Source organism: Tenrec ecaudatus, chromosome 2 (genome assembly GCF_050624435.1).
Source record: "Tenrec ecaudatus isolate mTenEca1 chromosome 2, mTenEca1.hap1, whole genome shotgun sequence".
In the NCBI taxonomy this organism is placed as follows: Eukaryota; Metazoa; Chordata; class Mammalia; order Afrosoricida; family Tenrecidae; genus Tenrec; species Tenrec ecaudatus.
Genome location: NC_134531.1, coordinates 287,283,335 through 287,305,454, shown reverse-complemented (window position 1 = coordinate 287,305,454; position 22,120 = coordinate 287,283,335). Strand labels below are relative to the sequence as shown.

At 48.3% G+C, this 22,120-nt stretch overlaps 1 protein-coding gene across 19 annotated transcripts in view; it reads right to left on the bottom strand.

The window, feature by feature from the left end:
- The window catches only part of ZBTB20 (zinc finger and BTB domain containing 20), a 968,716-nt gene that overhangs the window by 67,030 nt on the left and 879,566 nt on the right, over positions 1-22,120 (bottom strand). For all 19 annotated transcript variants that reach the window (XM_075542488.1, XM_075542504.1, XM_075542495.1 and 16 more), the window contains one exon: positions 8,186-8,286. The gene's annotated coding sequence lies outside the window, so the exon portion shown is untranslated. The remainder of the gene's footprint in view (positions 1-8,185; positions 8,287-22,120) is intronic.

Here is a 22,120-nt window from a genome sequence, read left to right as displayed (position 1 = left end):
CCTCCGGGGACAAGGCTCTGCAGCTGCACATTAGATGGCCGGGCTATTGTCCAGCTTTCTGGACTTTAAAGTCAGTGCGTCAACAAATTCTGATAAGTCTGCTTCCTTCATGGCGCCCACAGGTTTCCTTTCCATTTTCTTTGCCCCTGCACACTTTCCATCCCGACTGCCGTGGCCTACGAGTCCAGGGTCATCTTCCTTTACCCTTCCACCCCTGCCTTTCTGCACGCACGCAAGGCTACACCCATCTCTGTTCCAGTTTTCCTCACCTGGGTCCTCCGAGTTGGATGTACTGGACGTCTGCATTTCCCAAATATTTCCACACATTCTAGAAATCTACATCCTTGACTCTCTGTCTTTGCTCAAGTTATTTCTTGTTTTGCTTAGAACACCCTTTCTTCACCTCGGCCTGTTGAAATCACAGGCATTCTTAGACTTCTTAGAGACTGTCTTCATCGTATTGATGTCTCAAGCCCTTTGTGTCAGATAGGACTTCTTGCTCCTGCACTTTCTCTTTCCCTTGGAAGTCCCACTCCACTTGCTGTCCTGAAAAATGTATGTGTGTGTGTTGTTTACTCATCTAGGAATTTTCATGTCAATGTTGTGTGCCGTGTATCACTCCTATGAGGCTGTAAGTTCTCCAAGGGGAAGGGAAGGGGATGTCTTCAGTCTGTGTGTGTTCCTCGGGCTCATCTTTTCTTTCCCTCCCTCCCACTGTTCATTTGTTCATTGACTCATCTCCAAAATATTTATTATATGCCTGGACGGGCCAGCAGGGGTTAGGGAACCAAACAAGCATGGTTCCTACCCTTCCAGAGTGTATGGTGCAGTCTCTTATGCAAAGTAGCTGAGACAAAGCTGTCACCCAACATATGAACACTGACGGAGTGAAAAGGAGCTGAAATTAAAGTGTATTGTGAGAGTAGGCATAGTCTGGAGCCCCATTAAGTTTCCTACTCATTATGCAGCAGTGAGCTCGACCTTGACTGGTTGTTGCCATCTGAATCCATGAAGGGCATTTGATCAAGAGTAGGACCATTTTGCTCACTAAAGTTAGGCTTGTGACTTAGGATTCATTCAAATATAGACACTCAATCCTAAAGACAGATGCCATTTCATAAGCTGGCAAGACACACTCGGATGCTTCTCTAAGAGGGCTGGCCTCATTTCTAAGCGTGTTTCAGGAAATTAGGAAACTCTCAAAAATGAGTAACTATCCCAACAAGCCAACGTTATGACTTTGTTTCAAACAGCACAGGAATTGTCTTGCCCTTCAATAAATGACTTTGGTTACTTCCCTAGATTTGAACTTGCTGTGCATATGACACGCTGTACCCCCCTCCTCCCATGTGTGGTTTCCGAGGTCACTCTTAGGGAGCACTAAGTAAGAGCACTGAGTGCTCCTGGGGAGCATTGGGTCTTGGAGCTTCCTGTCTACAAACAGCGTTCTGGCTCTTCCCCAGCCTCCTCTATTTATGCACAGCCTTTACTTTTCCTCCGGCACAAGGCTGCTTCGGAGCTTCCCGGGCAGCAGCCAGGCCCTGTCCTCAGAATCCATCCCCTGCCCCCATCTCACCTGCCATTAGTTCTGGTCTCCGTTTCCTGGCACCGAGAAGCACGGAGCCATCAGAAGGGGGCCTCACCAAGTTCAGTAAAGTCCCTTCAATGGCTACAAATACACAGGGGTGTCATCTTTTGGGCCCCATTTTTACAGGTGTACAGTTTATTAAGGATTAAAGAGCCAACCCTAGGGGGACGAAAGGGACCTCTCTTGTTTGAGTGCCTCACAGGAATTCCGTAAACATGGCTCCCTTGAGGAGCCCCCCTGATGGCGCAGTATTCCCGGGAGCCCTTAGAGGGCAGCAGCACACTGGGTGGCTCCCGCCGTCGTCTCCAGGCAAGCTCCCCACCAGAACCTTCTTGTGGTCATCATGCCAAAGGTTGGTTTGCCAAGCGCTGGCCTTTCCGCCTCGCTCTTTCTTTTCAGCTTGCTCTCAAGCTCTCCTCTCCTTCACTCCCTCCCTCCCTCCCTCCTCCTCCTCCTCCTCTCTCCCCTTTGCCTTTTCTCTGAGTGTTAAAATTATACACTCCGATGAAGTCGTCTCTCAACTGGAAAATGCAAGCTCCAGTGAAAAAGTTAAACAAGCCAACAACAACAACAAAGAAAGAAAGCAGGGGAAAGGGGAAAGGGGGCTGGGGAGGGGGGAAGGATTTAGGAACAAGAAAAGGGCAGATGTTTCGTAAATATATGCAAAGCAAAACTGGGTGTACCCTGAACACTTCCACAGAGAAACAGACCAATCATTGTGCACTTCCTCCGGCCAATCTGGGGGGGAGGCTCTGCATTCAAAAATTAAATAAAAAAACAAAAAACAAATTTAAAAAGTGTGACCACAGGCACCTGCCTTTCAACGGTCAGTTCTGACGTTCGGACTGAATCTCTCCCAATTGCCCAGAGAGAACAAAAACATTTTCATCTTCCCGCTGCAGCCATGTCGGGCGGGAGAGAAAGGCTGCTTGGAGAGCTGGGAAGGCCTTTTGAGGTGACGGGCAGCCGAGTCAGCCAGCAGGGCCTGCTGGCTGTGAACTCTCATTGTGCTGGCCCTGGCAACAAGTTTGGGGCTGAAACAGCCGTGGAGACGGCTGCGGATGATGCTGACTCTTTCCTAACAAGACCATATTGTGAGTGGAACGAAATATGCATGAAAGCATATTGAGGAGATGGTAGGGATTAAGTATGTTCAATGCATGGAGACGACCCAGATGGGTGGCATTTGATGTATATATTTCACACGCCTATGCACACACTGCTCACATGTCGTGATCGTGGCAGGGCTTTCGGCAACACATGGAAAATAAATGTTTTATCTGTGTGAGCTCTTCCTAGTCTCCAGGGTCCGCTGGGAGGAGAGTGCTCTTTTCTTTCCTTCTCCCAATCCTCTCTCTACTGGGCTCCTGCCCTCTCCTGGACAGTAAGGTGCCTTCCTTTGGAGAAATATGTGATTCTTCGGCTCTTGGGTCATGATAGTTTACAGCCACGATGCCACCCAGTCCTTTGGGAGGCTTTCCCAACTCTCTTCCTTATCCAAGTGCCTGGAGACGGGGGTCAGCAAAGGCAACAAGTGATAGCAAACTAGCGTCGAGCCGTGAGCATCACAGGGGTAGGGGCTCCAGTGGGCAGTGCAGTCAGTCCAAGGTCCACGTCTAATTTATAGCTGACCCTTGGAAATGATGGGTTTGAATTGTGTGGGCCCACTTGGATGTGCCTAGTCAGTGCACACTGGTGGGGTTCAAGGGTCCACGGTACTAGCAGAAGTGGGCCTCCTCACCCTATCGCCGTTTGTCCGGAGAGACACATCCTATTGCTTCCCTGAGCCTCAGTGTGCTCATCTGCAAAGTAGGAATCATACAAGCAAGTTCCCTGCCAAGTGGTAAGCCCAGGGCTGGCACATGGTAGGTGCTCGAGAAGTTAGCTCTTTCCCTAGACGGTGTCGGTTCTATGGTTTTCAGCTGTAAGAAGAGGCTCCTCCTGTCATGTGGGTAATCAGGATTTTGTTTGAAAACATCTAGACTCGTGACAGGGGCAAATGGCTCGTTATTGTCGCCAAGGCAGAATAAGTGCTGGGATAAACAATCTCTAGTACTTTGATCTTACAGTATCACCTTCCTGATATCTTTTTTTCTGTACACATGGTCGCCAGTGACATTGCCTCCTCCTGAAGCTGAGAGTCACACAGGCTGCACTTGTCTTGTTGAAGCCCGTCAAGCCCGAGTACTGTGGTCCATTCAGTAAAGCCAACCTATGGCACTCCTGCTGGCCATGCTTTCTTACGACTCATCCTGTCACGGTTTGGCCTAACGTTTTCACATCAATAGAAGATGTTTGCATGCCTCAAACATTTTCTCCTCTCGGTCTCTCTCTAAAAAACCAAACAAAAACAAAACATAACCTTCCCAACAGGGCTGATTTATAATGTTTATCAGTGTCTTTCTCCCTCACGGTATATCAGTCAGGAATCTGGCTACAAACAGATGGCTCACTCAGAGGTTCTCACTGAGGAGAGTTTAATGAAGGGACTGTCTACAGTGGGGCTGATGAGGTTAGGGGACCCTCGAGGGGTGGGGAAGAGCCAGGGACTAGCAACAGTGGAAAGCTGTTAATCTCAGCTTTAACCTGTTCAACTGAAGGGGTGGTGTTTTCTAAGTCCATCGAGAATTGGAGCTGGGAAGGGGGCGAGGGCAGTTAGAGGAAGCTGATCTCTCTCCCCTCCTGCTCTCAGAGCCTCCTGGATGTTGTCTCTTCGTAGCCACTCAAAGGGAAGCCAGAAACAGGCCATCCTGGGCGGTGGTGGCCTGGGAGGTCAATCTCCTGCGTCACAATATCAGGGCAAAGAAAGGGCGAACCTGATGTTGGAGAACATGAGACCAACCAGTGTACCTCCCCCATATTTTAAAAATCATTTTACTCGGGGCTCGTACAACTCTTATCACAATCCATCCATCCATCCATCCATCCATCCATCCATCCATCCATCCATCCATCCATCCATCATGACAAGCACATTTGTACATTTGTTGCCATCATTTTCAAAACATTTTCTTTCTACTTGTGCCCTTGGCATCAGCTTCTAACTTTCCCCCTCCCTCTCCTACCCTCTCTCCCTCATGAACCCCTGATAATTTCTAACTTATCATTGTTTTTTCATGTCTTACACTGTCCGATGTCTTTCACCCACTTTGCTGTTGTCCATCCCCCAGGGAGGGGGTTATATGTAGATGATTTTGTTCAGTTCCCCCTTTCTGCCCCATCTTCCCCTCCCCCTCCTGGGATCACTACTCTCAATATTGGTCCTGAGGGGTTTATAAGTCCTGGATTCCCTGTGTTTCCAGCTTTTATCTGTACCCGTGTATATGTTCTAGGCTAGCTGGATTTGTAAGGTAGAATTAGGGTCATGATAGTGGTGGGGAGGAATCATTAAAGAACTAGAGCAGTGGTTCTCAACTTTCCTAATGCCGAGACCCTTTAATACACCCCCAACCACAAAATTATTTTCATTGGTACTTCATAACTGTAATTATACTACTGTTATGAATCGGGGGACCCCTGTGAAAGGGTCATTCGACCTCCAAAGGGGTCACGACCCACAGGTTGAGAACCACTAAACTAGAGGAAAGTTGTATGTTTCAACAGTGCTATACTGTACCCCGACCGGCTCCTCATTTCCTTGTGACCCTTCTGTAAGGGGATGTCCAATTGCCTACAGATGGGTTTTGAGTTTCCACTCTGCACTACCCACCCCTCAGTCACATGATATGACCTTTTGTTCTTTGATGCCTGATATCTGATCCTATTGACACCTCATGATCACACAGGCTGAGGTGCTTTTTCCATGTGGGTTTGGTTGCTTCTCAGCTAGATGGCGGCCTGTTTATCTTCAAGCCTTTAAGACCCCAGATGCTATATCATTTGATAGGCGGGCACCATCAACTTTGTTCACCGTATTTGCTTATGCACCCACTTTGTCTTCAGCGATTATGTCCGGAAGGTGAGCATCACGGAATACTAGGTTATTAGAACAAAGTGTTCTTGTGCTGAGGGAGTACTTGAGTAGACTCAAGTGGACCTGCCCCATCTTCGCACACACAACATGCACATTACCTGTGTCTCCCAACCCTTGACACGCCCAGACGCCCGTGCATTATTGTTGTAAGCGTTTTATGCGTTAGTTCATTATATGAATGAAGAAAAGCCATGGTATGCTTTCCCTTCTCCATTTCCTTTGCCCTTTCCTCGTGTTCCTGCTTTCTGAGAAGAAACACAGAGCAAACCTACACGAGAACTCTCTTAGCTTCCATGTACCCTGATGTCCATTTGCTATTCGTGGATGGAAAAAGACCGTGAGCCCCGTGAAAGCAAGGGGTGACCAACGTTTGCTTTGTTTGCTGCCACGTCCCTCGTGTCTAGAACATGCCACATGGTAAGTGCTCGAGAGGAAGTAAGTGTCTAGAAAATGATGGTGGCAACATCTGTACAAATATGCTTGGTACAATGGATGTATGGATTGCTATAAGAGCTGTAGGAGCCCCCAATAAAATGATCTTTAAATTAAAAAGAAAATAAAATCTTGGGGGGGGCGATGAATGTGCTCACCTCCAATCTGCCAGGCACTGTATACACATTTCTCCTGGAACTAACCCAACAACTGAGTAAACAGAGAGGACTGGCTGGTTATACAGGTGGTAACAGGGTTCGCAGGTGTCAAACCTTTTCCACCCACCTACAGGCTCGGGACCTGACCAAGAGCACTGCCAGCCTACAGGAAGGGCTCATTTTTTTTTTGGAAGGGCTCATTTTTATAATTATTCACACTGTTATATCCTAGCCACTCTTCCCCTGGGTTTTGTTACTATTTCTCTTCTCTGTATGAGGAGGCAAAGCAGCTGGACTGGGATCATTCCCCGGCCTGTTTGTTCTCTGGGGCGCAGGGGAAGGGAAGCAGGCCCTGGACCCTGTGCAGCTGAGGTACTTCCCCTGGCAGCAGCAGAAGCTCACTTTGGGGCCTCCTTGTGCTTTTCGGGAACTATCAGCCCCCCTTTTCCTGGGTCTGGAGCTGGGTTCTCAACAGCACAGCGGGGCGGGAGTGGCGAGGAAACTCTGAAGCCGGGCTGTGGCCCAGAATGGTTTGCGCTAACGGCACCCGCACAGTTACTCGACAATGAAGAAAGGGTCAGAAACGACCCAAGACCATGCTAAGGCATCCTCTGTGCTTGAACTTGAGGAAGGGTGAAAGTGCTATGTGAATACGTTCCTTGCACGGGTCCTGATGGGGAAACTCTATGTTTGATCTGATGTTGTGTTTTTTGGCCTCCGATTCCTTCAGTCCACTAGCTTTGCAGTAGAGCCCTGAGGACTGTGGGGATTTCATTTGCACCTGGGCCCGGAAGCCCAAGTGCCATGGTGGTTGCGAATTGAGCTGCTAACTACAAGGCCGGCAGTTTGACATCACCAGCTGCTCGGAGGGAGAAAGAAGAGGTTTTCTACTCCAGTAAAGAGGTCTCCACAGGGGCAGTTCTAGCCTGCCCTATCGAGTCACTGAAAGCTGGAATCATTTCCTGGCTGTGAGTTTGGTTCTTGGTTTGGCCAGGCAAGCCTATCTAGCACCTACGCACGAGATACCATCAGTTACAATTCTGCGGACAGACAGCACGAGTGGTGGAAAGCAACACAAAAGCCAAGGCAAAGCCAACATTCGAGAGGCATCCCTTCAGTTTTGCTTCATCGCAGAATAGTGGAGCTGAGGCCTACCGGAAGCTATGAAGGATGCTAGTCTCCCAGGCTTAACATTCTTCAGTCCCAGGGCCATCTGTACAGCCCTACCCATTGCCTGCCTCCTGCCTTGAGGGGAAACTTGCCAGTGGAACAGAGAGCAAAGGACTTTGGTTTGAAATCTATAGTTACTTTGCATGCGTGTCATTGAAGTAATTCACTTTTCTGGCTAAGCAAAACAATAAAAGGCACATAGTTTTTAACAATTCTTGATAAATACTAGATAGATCCATATTCCATAAGTATTTTCGTGGTGGTATTGTATCGCCTACCCAGTCTTATTTCTGCCCCTTCCACTGCTTGATTCTGGAAGAATGGACTGGAGCTCAGAGCCCCAGCAGTAACAAGAAGGCCCCAGCATGGAGCACAGAAGTGGGGCGTACACAGCAGGGAGACACGGGCCACCAGAGCTGGCCCCACAGGTAGCCAGGGTGCGCTGAAATGATGAGCTGCAAGGCAGTTCACGCAGAGCCGCGTGGTGGGGGGATGGAGAGGGGTGCGGGTGTGTGTGTGTGTGTGTGTGTGTGTGTGTGTGTGTGTGAGAGTGTGCGCGCGCGTGCGCAGTGACAAACTCTGACAGAGAGAAATACAGATGACCGAGCAAGACTGCCGCCGGCCCAGACAGGTGGGCACAGTCACCTGCCAAGCAGGGCACAGCACTGGCCCAGGGCATGCACTGCTGGCTGTGAGCAACGCAGAGCTGGGTCTAGTGACATCCTGGCACCCAGGGGACACTACCATCTAGCACTTCTCCCGCTTTGACAATCCTTGTGCGTGTGAGAGTGCGCAGGCGCACACACGCACAGCGTGATGCAAAGTGAAGGAAGCAGCCTTTCGCTGGAGGCAAAATGTACTCACAGTAGTTCCCGAGTAAACGGTGTCACTCTTCAGGTAAGTCACTCCACGGTTTGGGCCTAGTGCAGATGTTCATTGGGGCAGGCAACAGAGAGCGGCTGCATCTAGATCAGACAGAAAATCAGAGACACAGCTGTTAGGCGAGGCGGTGCGGGTGGGCATGTGCTTTGCCCCGGCCAGGGCTGTGGGATTTGGTTAAGAGGCTGGGCTCTCCTCTGTGCTCTGGGGGGCAGCTAGTCTGGGAAGGGAGGGGCCAGAGAAGTCACCCAGACTCCATTCTCAGGGTTTCTGCTTGACTTTGGGGATGGCCCAGGACGCCCGCGGCAGCCCCCTGCTGGTGCAGACGGAGTTGGGGTTCAGGGTGGCAGGGTGCGGGCATGTCCTCCAACCTTGCTAGAGGCCACTCTTTAGCCTGTGTGTTTGAATCCACTTCAGCCCTTCCCTCTTTCTTGCCTCTTCCCCGTCCACTTGTCACCTATTCTAAAATACCCACTGCCCTGGCCACAGTCCTGAGCTTGCTGCAAAGTCTCTCCTCCCATGTCCTCTGACCCTGGAAAGTAGTGGTCTTTGCCCAGGCCTCGCCCCTTGGCCATCTCATTGGTCCCGGTGACCACTTCATTCCCCTCCCTTGGCATCTGGGACACAGTGTTTCTCTGATTCCCCGCCAGCTCTCATTCCGCTCGTCTGCCTTCTCCACGGGGATGTCTTCTTCCCACTGCTCTCTAAACAGACACTCCTCAATCTCCTCTCTGCAGGCTCTGCCCACAGCCTCCCTTCTCCCCCGAGAACACCCGCATGGGGGTCGCTAGTTCCTGCTCGTCTGCAGAGCTCCGGTCCCTACACGCTACACAACGGCCGGCTATTCATTCAGTCGCCTGTTTGTTCATTCACAGTCACACAGCGCCTATACGGAACAGATGAATCAGACAGGATCTCTAACTCTGAAGAATTCATACCTCCATCAAATACTTCAGCCATATTCCAAGGCTAATCCCCTTGGGTGGGTCCAGGCACAGAGAACCCCAAGAGGACAGAGCAGAGCTGCCCCAGGGGGTTTCTAAGACTGTCCATCTCTACAGAGCAGGCTGCCGCATCGTTCTCCCACAGAGTGGCTGCTGGGTGCGGGCCACCTATCTTTTAGTTACTACACTTGATCTGAGCCACAGGCTGAGAAACCACCTTTTGGCCATGGAAGGCCCAAGAAGAATCCATGTGTTTGAATTAGGGCGCTGCGGAAGAATATTGAAAGGACCATGGACAGCCAAACACATCTGCCTTGGAACAAGTGCAGCCAGAATGCTCCTTAGAGGCCAGATGGCAAGACTTCCCCTCACGTGCTTTGGGCAGGAGAGACCAGTCTCTGGGGGAGGACATCATCTTTGGTACAGGGGCAGCAAAACAGAGGTTGGCGCGTGACGAGATCGATTGACGTGGGAGCTTCAGTAATGGGCTCAAGCACAGGAATGATTGTGCAGATGGCGCACACCTTAAAGAAGACATGAGCATTTCTAATTCAGCAGGTGTTTTCATTATTAGTTCTTTATTTGTAGCCTTCCCCTCAAAATCTGTTCCTTTTCCGGCCTTCTCCCTTCCTTCCTTGGTCATTTTATCCAGTTACTTGATCTCTCCCTTGCTTCATTTTTCATATCCAATCACCTGCTGAGTCCTACGGCTGCTGAGTTTAACTCTGGTTGTGTTTCATGAATCAATATCTACTTTCTATCCCAATATCCCACCACTCGTCTGTCAGTGGGTTGTACTGTGATACACCTCTAAAATTATTTTGCTAGTGAAAATCGTATCAACACCTGCTGACCATTGCCTGATTGACTTATGCAGGTTTGTTCCAAAAGACCAGAGTTACCAGGCAAAGATGTCACTTGGAGGACTAAGTTGCACCGCTCTACAGGGATGATTAGGATTTGTCTCAACTGCACGAGGAAACTAGACAGTGACTAATGAATACCGAAGAATAATTGCTGTATTTGAATTACAGTGTTAGTGAAACATATTGACTATCCCCTGTACTGCCAGAAGAATAAATAAACCAGATTTTTGAGGACGTGAAGCCCCTTAGAAGTACAGGTGGTGAGACTTTGTCTCTTGTTCTTTAATGTTACAGGAAAGGCGGGTTCCCGGAGAAGGATATCTTGCTCACTAAGGTGGAGGGTCGGGGATAGAAAGGAGCCCCCCGATGAGAGGCGCTGACACAGTGGCAGTCACAGTGGGCTCAAACGTAACAAAGATGGCGCAGGAGTGGGCCAACTCTGTATGCAGAGTTGCTGAATCAGAGCCAAGTCGAGGCCACCTAATAATGACACACGGCAACAGCAGCATCCTCAAATCCATGAGTGTCTCCTGCATCCTGCCGGGGCTGTGCTGAGAGCCTCCGCACAGGCTTCCCTGCCTCCGGTTCCTCTCTCCCACCAGCCCCTCCTGCACGTCGATCCGGCATTCATCACTCCTTTGTTAAAATCCTCTTTGATTACTAGATCAATTTAAAAATTTTCAAGTACCCAAGAAGAGCACCCAATCTAACTTTCTATACTCATCTTCCCAGTTGATTCTATACTCCAATCAGACCTGCTCTTGACCCGCACCCTCCTGGGGCACAGTGACTGTTTCTAGTGTGGGCAGGCTACGATTCTATAGCCTTAAAAAATATTTAGTATCGCAAACTGCCACTGAGCGGATTCCAGCTCATTGTGACACTAGAAAACGGGCTAGACCTGCCCCTTCGGGTTGCCAAGACTTGAATCCTTTCCAGGAGTAGCCTCATCTTTGTTCCGCAGAGCGGCGGGTGGACTGGTCTTACCTACGGGCCTTGTGGCCAGCAGCGGAGTGCACAGCCCATCGTGTGCTAAGTACACACGGAGAGCCTGTGACTTGTTCGAGGACTCAAAGCACTAGGCTCCTAACCGAGCAGTTGTAGGTTGGAGCTCACCGCGAGGTTTCTTGGAAAAGAGGCCTGGAGATGTGCTTCTAAAGGGAAAAAAACCTCTGCCCTTCAACTCTACCCAGCATAGTTCCTCTCTGAGGCATATGGGGTTGCCATGAGTTAGACTTAATGACGACTGGTTTTGGTTGCTCCCACTTTGGAGGTCTCATCCAGGGAAAGGGCGCGTACTCTTCATGTGGTAGCCCCACGCTCTGTTTCCAAACCGTTCCGCTGCCTTTAGGGGTCAGCTCCCACACTGCCCACGACGCACCATGCCCCTTCTCTCCCCCATGTGCTGCGCTGCTCTGTTTGCACACGCCAGCCACTCACGCTCGTCTCTTCCTGCCCTCTCAGCTCCTCCAAGCCGGGGACAAGCGTTACTTGTGTACTCTGAGTGGACAGGGCTGTGCACGTGTGCTGTGGTCAGCTGACGCCTGCTGAGCTGATTTCAAAAAGTCTAAACTCTCTTGCTTCGAGTCATGAAAAGTAAGATGGAATTATGGTGATCTTGAAGTTCACCTGCCTCCAACCCTCTGAGTTATTTTAGTTAAATAGGTGAAGGGAACTGGCTTATTAGTTCTATTTCCTTGTTAGTGGCTGGAGCAGGATCGCCAATATATAAGAGGACACTTGTCTTTAAGTGTGCATATCAGTGTTTGCTCAGCACCAGCCGACATGCCTCAGCAGTGATCAGTTTGAAGAAAGGAGAGGTTGAGGTATGCAGCCTGAAAGCTTACTTTTTCAGAACACCAAGAGTGTGCATCACTTACTCATTTCGACATACCAAACCCATGAATATCGTTATGAAGTGAACTTCCTGTTTACAATGAGGTGGGTTTCTAGAATAAGGAAACAAACTTTTTTGAGATTACTGACCAAGCTAATTCTAATAATGCTGACAATGTAACTGGAGTGATAAATTCAGGCTGAACACAGGAAAAAGGCGGTTCTCCTGCTTTGGAAAGCAGTGGGCTCAGTTAAAAGTGCTCCATGGGACCAGGCTACAGGGATGCTATGGTTACATGGGATCCTGGGGTCTCTGGGTGGCACACCGGGTTATGTACTCTACTATGAATGGATCGGTTAGTGGCTCAAAACCACTTAGTGTCACCTTGGAAGCCAAGGCCTGGTGACCTCCTTCTCAAAGATCACACCTCTGACAATCCCACGGAGCAGCTCTGCTCCACACGCGGTGTTGCTGTGAGCCCACATCCACTCGACAGGTGCCCGGCCACTGGTATTTCCACCTGGCTGTGTTCGGGATTTCTCTTCTAGATCTGCTTAAATGTTGACTCATTTTTGTTTTGTTGTTTTAGTTTATCTTACGAATGTGCTTGAAGAGACACTTAGAGGACTGCCCCTAAATCTGTCCCCATTTTATTCCCTTGTTCTCCTCTGATGGCGGAAGCTATGTTAACTATTTAATCTCCTCTCCATCTTCAGACAGGTTCTTTTTGGCTCACCTGAGGAAGAGAAGGTCAAGAAAACATGCCTGGGGGAGGCTAGTGTTTGCCTAGAGGCGGGGGGGGGGGGGGGGGGGCGGGGCGGGGCAGAGAACAGGTTTCTGTCCAGAAGGTCTCAGCCGTTCTCACTTGGCCGGGAAGCTCAGCGTCAGTGTTACCCAGCAGGCCTACAAGACCGCATCCGCCTTTCTCAGGTGAGCACTTGGCTCTTTGTGACTCACCGTAGGAACAACTTGTGTGATTAAGCAAACTCTTTTTGGGCCTGTGGGGCAGTGCTCTGTCTGAAGACATCCATTAGACTGCAGCGCCTTGGCGGCCACCTAAACTGCACATTGGGCTCCATAGCTCTTCCTCGTTCTTCCTAACCCATCATCCCGCTGGACAGGCTATCAACAACACGTCACCAGACAGAGCTGCCTCCTCCCTTCTCCCCTGGCCACTACATTAAGATGATAAAGGAGATCACTGATCGATATGTCTGGTACAATGCAATGAAAAACAACCTGGAAGCACACAAAGCCATTGCGTAATCCGATAAGCGTGCATTAGAAACACGCCTAACGGTTGGTTCAAAGTGCACACTTTATAATTAAATAGGAACATAATCTTCTCGTCCTTCAATCAAATCCTTCTTTCTCAGCCCCACATCCTGATGCTTCAGCTTCCTTTTATTTGCCGGCAAATTGTCACCTCGTCCCTTCCTTTATTTCCCTTCCTGCCTTAGCACACACCCGAGGGCCTATTAATCTGAACAACTGCACGGATTGTCATGCTTTATTACTTGAAGTGTGGCTGCACCCTAAAAATTACAAGAGCCCATGAAAATGACGTCATGAGAGCCTGTATGGCTTCTCTTCCCGTGACTTCGACCCACCTCCAGTGTACTCAGTAATGTAAGTCAAAGAGGCACACCAGGGGGGCTGCTGGGGACACAAATTCTCCTTGGACTCTGGAAACCCAGCTGTTCTCGCTGCCTCTGACATCACTGCTGTAATAAAGAATCTGCTCTTGGAACGCAGCCGGCAAGGTCCTTGATGATGTCAGAGGCGTCAAGAAGAGACGGCGGGTCACTTCTCATTGCTGGCATCTGTGCAGGTCTGTCTCCGAGGCCCTCCGCGAGCGGGGCTGTTATGCAATGGCTCTGTCACACATCCCTGTCCCCCAGTGGTCTCCTTTCAGTGCAGCTCTTCGCACCGGATCTTTCCGAAAGCAGTATGGGGGGGGGGGGGGGCTCTGTGACTGATGAACGCTTACAAAGGGAGGAGAGGAACAGCAAACAAAGACAAAGACCAGTTGCTGCTGAATCGATTTCCATCCCTGGTGACTGTGTGTGTCAGAGAAGTGCTCTGGAGGGTCTCCACTGGCTGTGATCTTTCAGAAATCGATTACCAGGATTGTTTTTTCTGAGGGACCTCGGCATAGATTCCAGCCACTAAGATTTCAGTTAGTAGCCAGGCAAATGAACTGTCTGCACCATTCAGGGGCTTCAGTAACAATCACCCTACTTCCGGAATTTTGTCAGGTACTGCCTCAGACATGTTGATATAGAAATGGATTCCCCTTTAATCCTTCCAGCCGTGCAATGATGTACGCACTGCTATCCCCATTTCACTGATAAAGAAAACCGAGGCCCAGACACCAAGTAAACAGGCCACGAATTCCTAGTGAGGTCAGACTCCGAGCTCGGCGCTCTCCGGCTCTAAATCCTTTCATGGAACAACAGCTGTACCGCACGTACAACGCAAACGCGTGTCTCGTTCCGTGATGACCTCAGTGCAAAGGGAGTACTTAGGCTATTTCCATGGGGGCTCAGAGCCCCTGGGAGAGACGCAGGGACAAAGATTTCAGGTGAGAGATCTCTTGTGGGAAATACAAATAATAATAGTTTCTTCCTAGAGCCTTTCTACTTGAAGATGAGAAAAATCTTATGTCCGTTTTCTCAAACTTCAACGAAAGGAATCACCTAAGGTAAGGGTCTTGCTAAAATGGAGTTTCTGGTCCAGTGTGTCAGTCCGGGGTGGGGGCCAAGAGCTTGCATTGCTAATAGCTCCCAGGTGATTCTGATGGTACCACACACCTTCTCCATCTTGCAGTCCTTCCTAAGGGCTGTCTCTGCAGAAATCCAAGTAGAATCACATGCTAAAACGGCATTCACAGCTGGCACAGTGTGACTGATGGTAGTCGCTGGATCCCCAAAATATGTGTGGGTGTTTGGAAATGGGACCTGGCCCGTCAAGTGGGTTCTAACTCTAATCCCTTCTCTGCAATACGAAGAACAGATTCGACACTAAGAGAGGCACACACAGGGGAAGGCAGATGCTGTGGAAAGGCTGCCAAGGGACCAAGGAATGCCAAGAAAGAATCAACAAGTCTGAGAGCCTGATTTGGACACGTAGCCTCCAGAATTCTGAGAAAATACATTTCTGATTTTTAAAGCCATACATTTATGGAATATCTCAGTTACAGCAACATTAGGACCAAGACAACTGGCTTCTAATTCTGGCTGGTTAGTTAGGTCATTAGGCAGTAGAGAAAATTGAAGGAGTTTCTGTCATGACTTTGTGTGGGAAAAATGATTTTTCTAGACCCCCTGCCCCTCCGGGCTTTTAAAAACTCCCCTCGGAATTTTAGAATGGTAAAATCTCTAACATGTAAAGTTCCTCTTTTTTTCATTATTGTTATTTTTAACAATAATTATCTGGTAATAATTCAAGTAACACCTTTCCTTTGAGAAAGTCAATGAGCTTTACTAACCTAATTGTCTAACAGCAATTCCCAGGTGTAGATAAAACTGTCTCAAAGATCACAGTAAATTTAAATTGTTCTACTTCCCTCCTTCCTTCACTCCAAATATGGTGGTGAGTTAGTGGTGAGCAGTTGGTAATAGACAGAGACCCACTAGCTCAGCAGCACAGAAAAGCAAAGCAAGGTTACGTACAAAGAACTCATCAGCAGATGTGGCTGTAGGGAAGAGAATGTGGATGAGAAGAAAGAGGAGGGACAACTCAGGGGGAGAGAGAGAAAGGGAGATGAGAGAGAGCAGTCAGAATGAGCTGGATGACCTTGGGTGAGTCATCCCACCTCTAGGTTGCTCAGAAAGAGAAGGTAGATTCTACAAATTTTAAGGTCCCTTAAAAACTCTTAATAGTCCCTTGAGAAGAAAGATGTGGGAATTTACTTAAGTAGCTCATCAACCTGTTAAACTATTAAACCTGTTAAAGAAAATGATTTGACTTTTAACTTTTAAAACTAATTACCTGAAGTGAATCCCCAAAGTCTACACCACTAATCCCACTCACTGGAAACGGGTGAGAAAACCATTTAAAGACTAAGACACCAAAGGCACTGTGGCCAGCCAAATTCAACAGGAGCCTGGGCATCCAACCAGTTCACTCTGGTTGGACCCCTGCTGAGAATTTGCCTTTGTGCCCCAGATATAGTGAATCCGAGCCTCCGTTTTAATGAGATTCCCGAACTCTATACGAATCACCAGAATGAACTTGTTTGAAGTCCTGCCAGGAAGCCCCTCCTCAGCTTTCTGCTTCCCTAACGAATGTTTCACTTTTTATATTTTAGCTAGTTAATTACCACTAGTTAATACCCATGTCCAAAAGAAACACCTCCGATGGCTTCAAGACCCCTGGGATGGCCCTGCCATTCGAAGGTGGAATTACCGTCCCACTGTTTGTCACATTAAATCTATGTTAATTTTCTCCACAGAGACCTTTTGATTCCTCTTTGACAACTCACAAACTCTGTTAATATGAGCTGCACATCCCAGGAGTCTTAGTGTTAAACCAGGTACAGTTGAGCCTGTTTTTTTTTTTTCTTTACTTAAATGAGAGGTATTTGGCATCAGGTGATAATACGTATCTCAACCACAATACCATTGCTAACTGCAGCGGGAATTCCAACATGAGCAAGAGTGACGGGCCAGCACCTTATTCGGGGGTCCCATCAGAATTCCCTGTGCCAGGGCCTCGCAATGAGTGTGTTTCGGGAGGAATCGTTAGGCTTTTGTGCAAAGTGGGGGCAGGGAGACCCTGGTCCTAAGAAACAGCTGCATCCTATTCCTCTAGGGGACACCCTCTTGTCACCATCTCCAAAGTGACATCACTTCCCTTTTCCTGCTTTCAGCATCTCCACAGTCAGTGTGATCTACCATCAGCTAAGTGTTCGTTGCAGAGCAGGGATTGCGCCGGGCACTTTCGTTGGTTTACTTTATTTCTTACGGTCACTCTTTGAAGGTGGCGATTGTCATGCGACAGATGGGGAAGCTGGTGGGTATGAAAGGGGAATAACTTGTGTTGGTCATGGAGGCCTTGTATCTGCGTGCTGCCACTGAGTTGATGCGATCTCATAGCGACCCTGCAGGACAGCACAGAACTGCCCCAGGGGTCTCTGAGGCTGGAAATCCTTCTGGCGGCCATGTTTCATCTTCTGCCCATCATGAAGCCATAGAGGAGAGAAAACCAAGGCTCCCAAGTCAGATTTAACCACACCACTCCGCGACTTCACCCACGTCTCCTCCTCATTCACTCTCTTCCCTTCCTTCCAGTCTTCTTCATGGGGGTCCTCACCAGTGCCTCACAGATGCCCACTGGAACTTGTTTTTAACCTTCAGCCGCTTCTGAACTTGATTCGTGTTTTTTTCCTTTCTTCTTTGATTGATGCATTAATTCAAAAATCCATCATGACCTCAAGCCTTGGCCACTGCTTTTATCCAGTTGTACCTTAGCCCTCACCATCATTATAAATTACTGTCAAGGCCTCAGCTTACAATGCACCATCCTTAATTAATGGCTGAAGAACCTATGCTTGTCATTTCACCCATTACGAAGCTCCTGCTGGCTTCACTAGATGGCTTTATCCAGTTTAAGCTTACCCTGTAATCAACCATTTGAACAGTCCCCTCTCTCGCTCCTTGCACCCCTGATCCTGTATGGACAGGGCCTTCTTGGACATTCCTTATGGTAAGTTTGTGTCATCACTTACCATTCCCTCTCTCTCCCGGTACAAAGCCCTACATATGAAGGCCATCTGGACCCTCATTCTGCCTAGTGTTACTTCCAAAAGTGGGCCTATGTTGGTTTTCCCTTAATATTTGCTACTTATATCGAGTTCCATTCTTTTCTAGGTTGATGACCTGTCGCCTGCTTTAGTCAGAGGATAGAGGCCGTCCAGTGTGGTTAGTTCAGTGGCTCTCTTTCTCTGCTCAGACACTCTGAATTCTCATCACTTTCTTTCCTCAGGGTGAATTTCTACATATTTTTTCCCACACTCACTTTTTTTCCTTGAGGTAATCTTCTCTACTTCTGATCTTTATCCTTCCCTTTGATTCCATAATGACACCTTCTTATCCATAGTCAATGGCATAACTATTCTAAATGTTACTATATTAACCATCACAACCTACTCTTTTGTCCTTTAACTCCTCCTCGTCAAAATTCTCCTATGTGCTGTATCGGAGAGTGAGAATTGCAGAGCATTATCATTGCAGGACACGCCTCAATCGCTGTTCCTTGCACAGATAAACCTAGGGAACATTACCTACTATGAGTCCCTCTTGCAAGCTTTTAATGCATGTGAGGATATTAAAGTTGTTGAGTGCTCCAGAATTTCTTAACCTTCTGGCCTGTAGACACCCTGGCCCCTTCTTTATGGAATACTTATTAACTTTAGAATGTACTTAGGAGAAAATGCTTTAATGGATTTCCCTTGTTCCAAACCCTTTAGGCGGGGATTGTAAATTCAGAGCATCACTACCAAAAACACACACCCGCAGATGAACTCTTTCGGCCTAAATCAGTTTATTCGCAAGGTATTCAAAGACTAAGCCCCTCATGAGCCCCTGAACATAACATGTTGGCTGCTTGAATGCCTTTATCTTCTTTCTTATCTCTGCCTTTTTGCTCCTTCAAGGCTTAAGTGAAGCCACAAATCCCTTGTGAAACTTCTTGTGAGAACTTAGCTCAGTGCTACTCATTTAGCATTTAGGTGAATGGTTATGGTTTAATTCCTGATTTCTACTTCCATGGTGAGAATGCAAATTCTCAATGACATGGCCCTCATTTCCTACATTACAGCCACTCCAGCTCCCAGTGTAGCCTTTTATGCATAATGAGTGCTTCTAACCATGCTATTTGTCACCATAGACAGAAATAGATGGTTTGGGGGTACAGTACATTGAAACGTGATTTCTGTAGCAATTTGGATAATTTAGTATGCTGCAGGTCCAGCAATGAACCACCACGTTACTGAGAAATAAATCAGTCAGCACCACAAAGGATACCATGTCTGCCCAAGATCTGAGGACAGTAAAGGCCGGACTGTGAGGACCAGAGGTAACCCTGTTCTTGGGTAGAAGTAAGTACTGGAAATAGCTGGCAGCGAGAAGGATACAGCTTCTCATACCTCAGTGTGGACCACCAAACAGCAAACAAAGCTTACTGCTGCTGAGTTGACTCTATTTACAGCATGGCTACAGGAAGGATCTAGGCTGTAAATCTGTATGAAAGCAGACTGCCGCACTTTCCTCCCGCAAGTGACTGGTGGGCTCACACCCCTGACCTTTGGATTAGCAGCCACACACTTTAACCACTGTGCTGCCATGGCTCGATAATCAGAGGACGGCAGACTAACTTAGGAACATCAAAGGCCCTATGAAAGGAACCACTGTAATAATTGCTGAAATTGTCATTATGATCATGACGTTACTGTAACTTGATGAAAAGAATCCATGTTCTCACAAAAGAAGTCAGCAGCGCTCTTGTGAGGGGTCCACTTTCTACCCCCCACTATGTCGACAGAGGGCAGTCGCCAACAGACTGAATATGATGCCAGTCCATGCCAGTCACATTCTGCTGTTTTCACTCATCTGAAGAACCCAGACCTCTATCTTCTAAGGCCTGGCGATGCATTATATTGGGGAAGTCAAGGCACTTTGGCAGCCACTAGGTACAATATGTGATCCCGAACCATACATTCCATCTTTCCCCTCAAGTTCTCTTATAGCCGCAATGCACCAGTTCAAAGAGCAGGCTGAAATCTCAGGCCGTTGTGTAATAACTAGACATTATGGGCATTTGAGTCTTGCAGATTAGATGCTATCTGAAGTCGGGGCTAAGTAGGTTCCCTAATAGCAAGTTTGTAGTGAGGCTAGGACTAGATATGTCTCTTCATGCCCAGTCAAGGGAATTTTATTGGGGAGAGAAAAAAGAATCACTGGAAAAAAAAGGGGTGGGGCCTTAAAATCACAGCAATAAATGACTTTCATGTTTCAGAAGAGAAAATGCATCTCATTAAAGCAGAGTTGACAAAGTACTTTGTAGCCCTCCTGGATAAAGTGTGGCATACAAACACAAAGTGATGAACACTTATTTCATCAATAAGAATTTTTTAATTTTATGTTAACTCTGCAGTAGACATAATCCAACACACACACCAAAAACAATAAGCTCACTGCTGTCGAATCAACTCTGGCTCAGGGTGACCCTATAGGACAGAGCAGAGTTGCCCCTGTGGGCTCCTGAGACTGGAATTCTTTCTGGGAGTAGAAAGCCTGCCTTTCTCCCTCTGAGCTGCTCGTGGTTTCAAACTGTGGAACTTGCGGTGAGCAAACCAAAGCAAAACCCACTGTGTCACCAGGGCTCCTCAGAACAGGTCTAGATTGTATTCTTTCATGTGTGACACTAGCAGGCTAGTGGTAAAACTTTTTTTTTTTTTTAGTGGTAAAACTTTGTAGGCAGAAAGTCGTGTTAGTTCTTAGGGAAAACTCATATAAGTGTGTAAGAGCACTGATTATTGTTAGTAATCAATGATATGCTTTTTAACTAGAATTTTAATTGTGGGAGAGTACTGGGTGGGTGAAGTAAAGTGGCCTAGTTGTTTTCTGTCATACCTGTCCGAAGCACTGGCTTTCTGGGTAATTTACACAGCTGAGAGCAAGGTCTGCCTGCTGGGTGTAACAATACTGCGGGGGGGGGGGGGGGTGAGGTGGGGAAGGGTGTGATTTTTATGTGGCGCCATGGGCAGTTTCTGCAGCAGAGCATCATGGTTTCTTATTTCATTAGTAAAAATAGTCATTTTCATGTCTGAGGTAAAGTCTGAGATAGATATTTGCATCTCCTTCCAGGGTGTCAGGGATGTGCTATTGGCAATGCCGGGCCTTGGTTTCGATTCGACACATAGAAGGTTTTCTTTGTTGATTTCGTGGCCATTCTCTAACAACAAGTGCTCCCTATCATGAGTTCCATGGAGATAAGACTGCAACTCAAGGAGCCCTGATGGACTAGTGGTCACACATTTGGCTGCGACCTACGAGGTCAGTAGTTTAAAACACCCAGCCTGAGACTTTGGATAGGGCTTTCTCCTCCCACACATGAAAGAGTTACAGTCCCGGAAATGCTAGGGGCAGTCCTACCCTGTCCTGTAGGGTTGCTATGAGCTGGCATTAGCTCCCTGGCAGTACGTTTGGTTTTGAGTGAGGCAGGGAGGTTAAGCTACCCAGTTAATGAGCAGTAACACTGAGGTTTTTCAGAAAATCGATTCCCCTCCTTGGAAGTCCCCTGCCACCAAGCTTTCAGCAAACCTGAGAAGCAGAGCGCTGGACGGGGAAACCAACACTCTGCTCTGACGCCCTTGGACCTGATCAGAATGAGCCGTGTTACCATGGCCCAGTCACTTAACTTTTCTGAGCCTACTGCTCTTATTTATAGGACTGTGGCTAGGACTTGAGAGCTGGTATAAAACCATCCAGCCGTGAAATTTCTCACCTGCAAAATGGTATTAATAACCACACGTGCTTTGCCTAAACTCATAAAGCTGTGAAGCTGCAGGAAGTTGGTGCGCTTTGCATACTGGGAAGTACTGACTCAATGTGGTGTCGAAGATGGGCTGCTAGAGAAATTAGGAATGGTGTGAGTTTGCGTGCATGTGTGTGTTTTGATGGGCCGGAGGGGAAGAGGCTGAAAGGCAGTCCAGTCTCATTCAGGTTTGGGGAGAAACTGTAGTGAAGCGCGGCACCAGCTTCCCCTACTCTGTCCTCTCCTCCGCCAGCACGCTCTGCCACAGAGCATCACTTGAGGGAAGTTACTTGTGTGGGCGAGCTACACATTCCGCTTCCCACCTTTCAGAGCAGACGCTACAGAGACAGCTGAGCCGCGGGGCTGGCCTACAGTCACTGTGCCTCTCGTTGTGCCCTGGCCACTGGGGACGCTCCGGGAGAGGGGGGCATGGTACTGGGGAGGGAGGCCAGACGTCACTGGTCCCTTGGCCCACTTTTCTCTTGCACAAGGCCCCAGCCCACAGGATTTCACCTGGCAGCCCCAGGCGACAGAAAGGATCCAGAATTAGCAGGAGCCTCCTCTCCTGATAACCTAAGTGCTGATTGAAAGGCAGAGGGTATCGGGAGGATGGCTGTACCCGACTCAGCACTGATTTCTCCAGCCTTTGTCTGCGTCTGGTTTCTGTCTCGTTCTGAGGTGGTTACTGTTACTACGAGCAGCATGAATCATGTCTCTGTTAAAAAACAGAGCT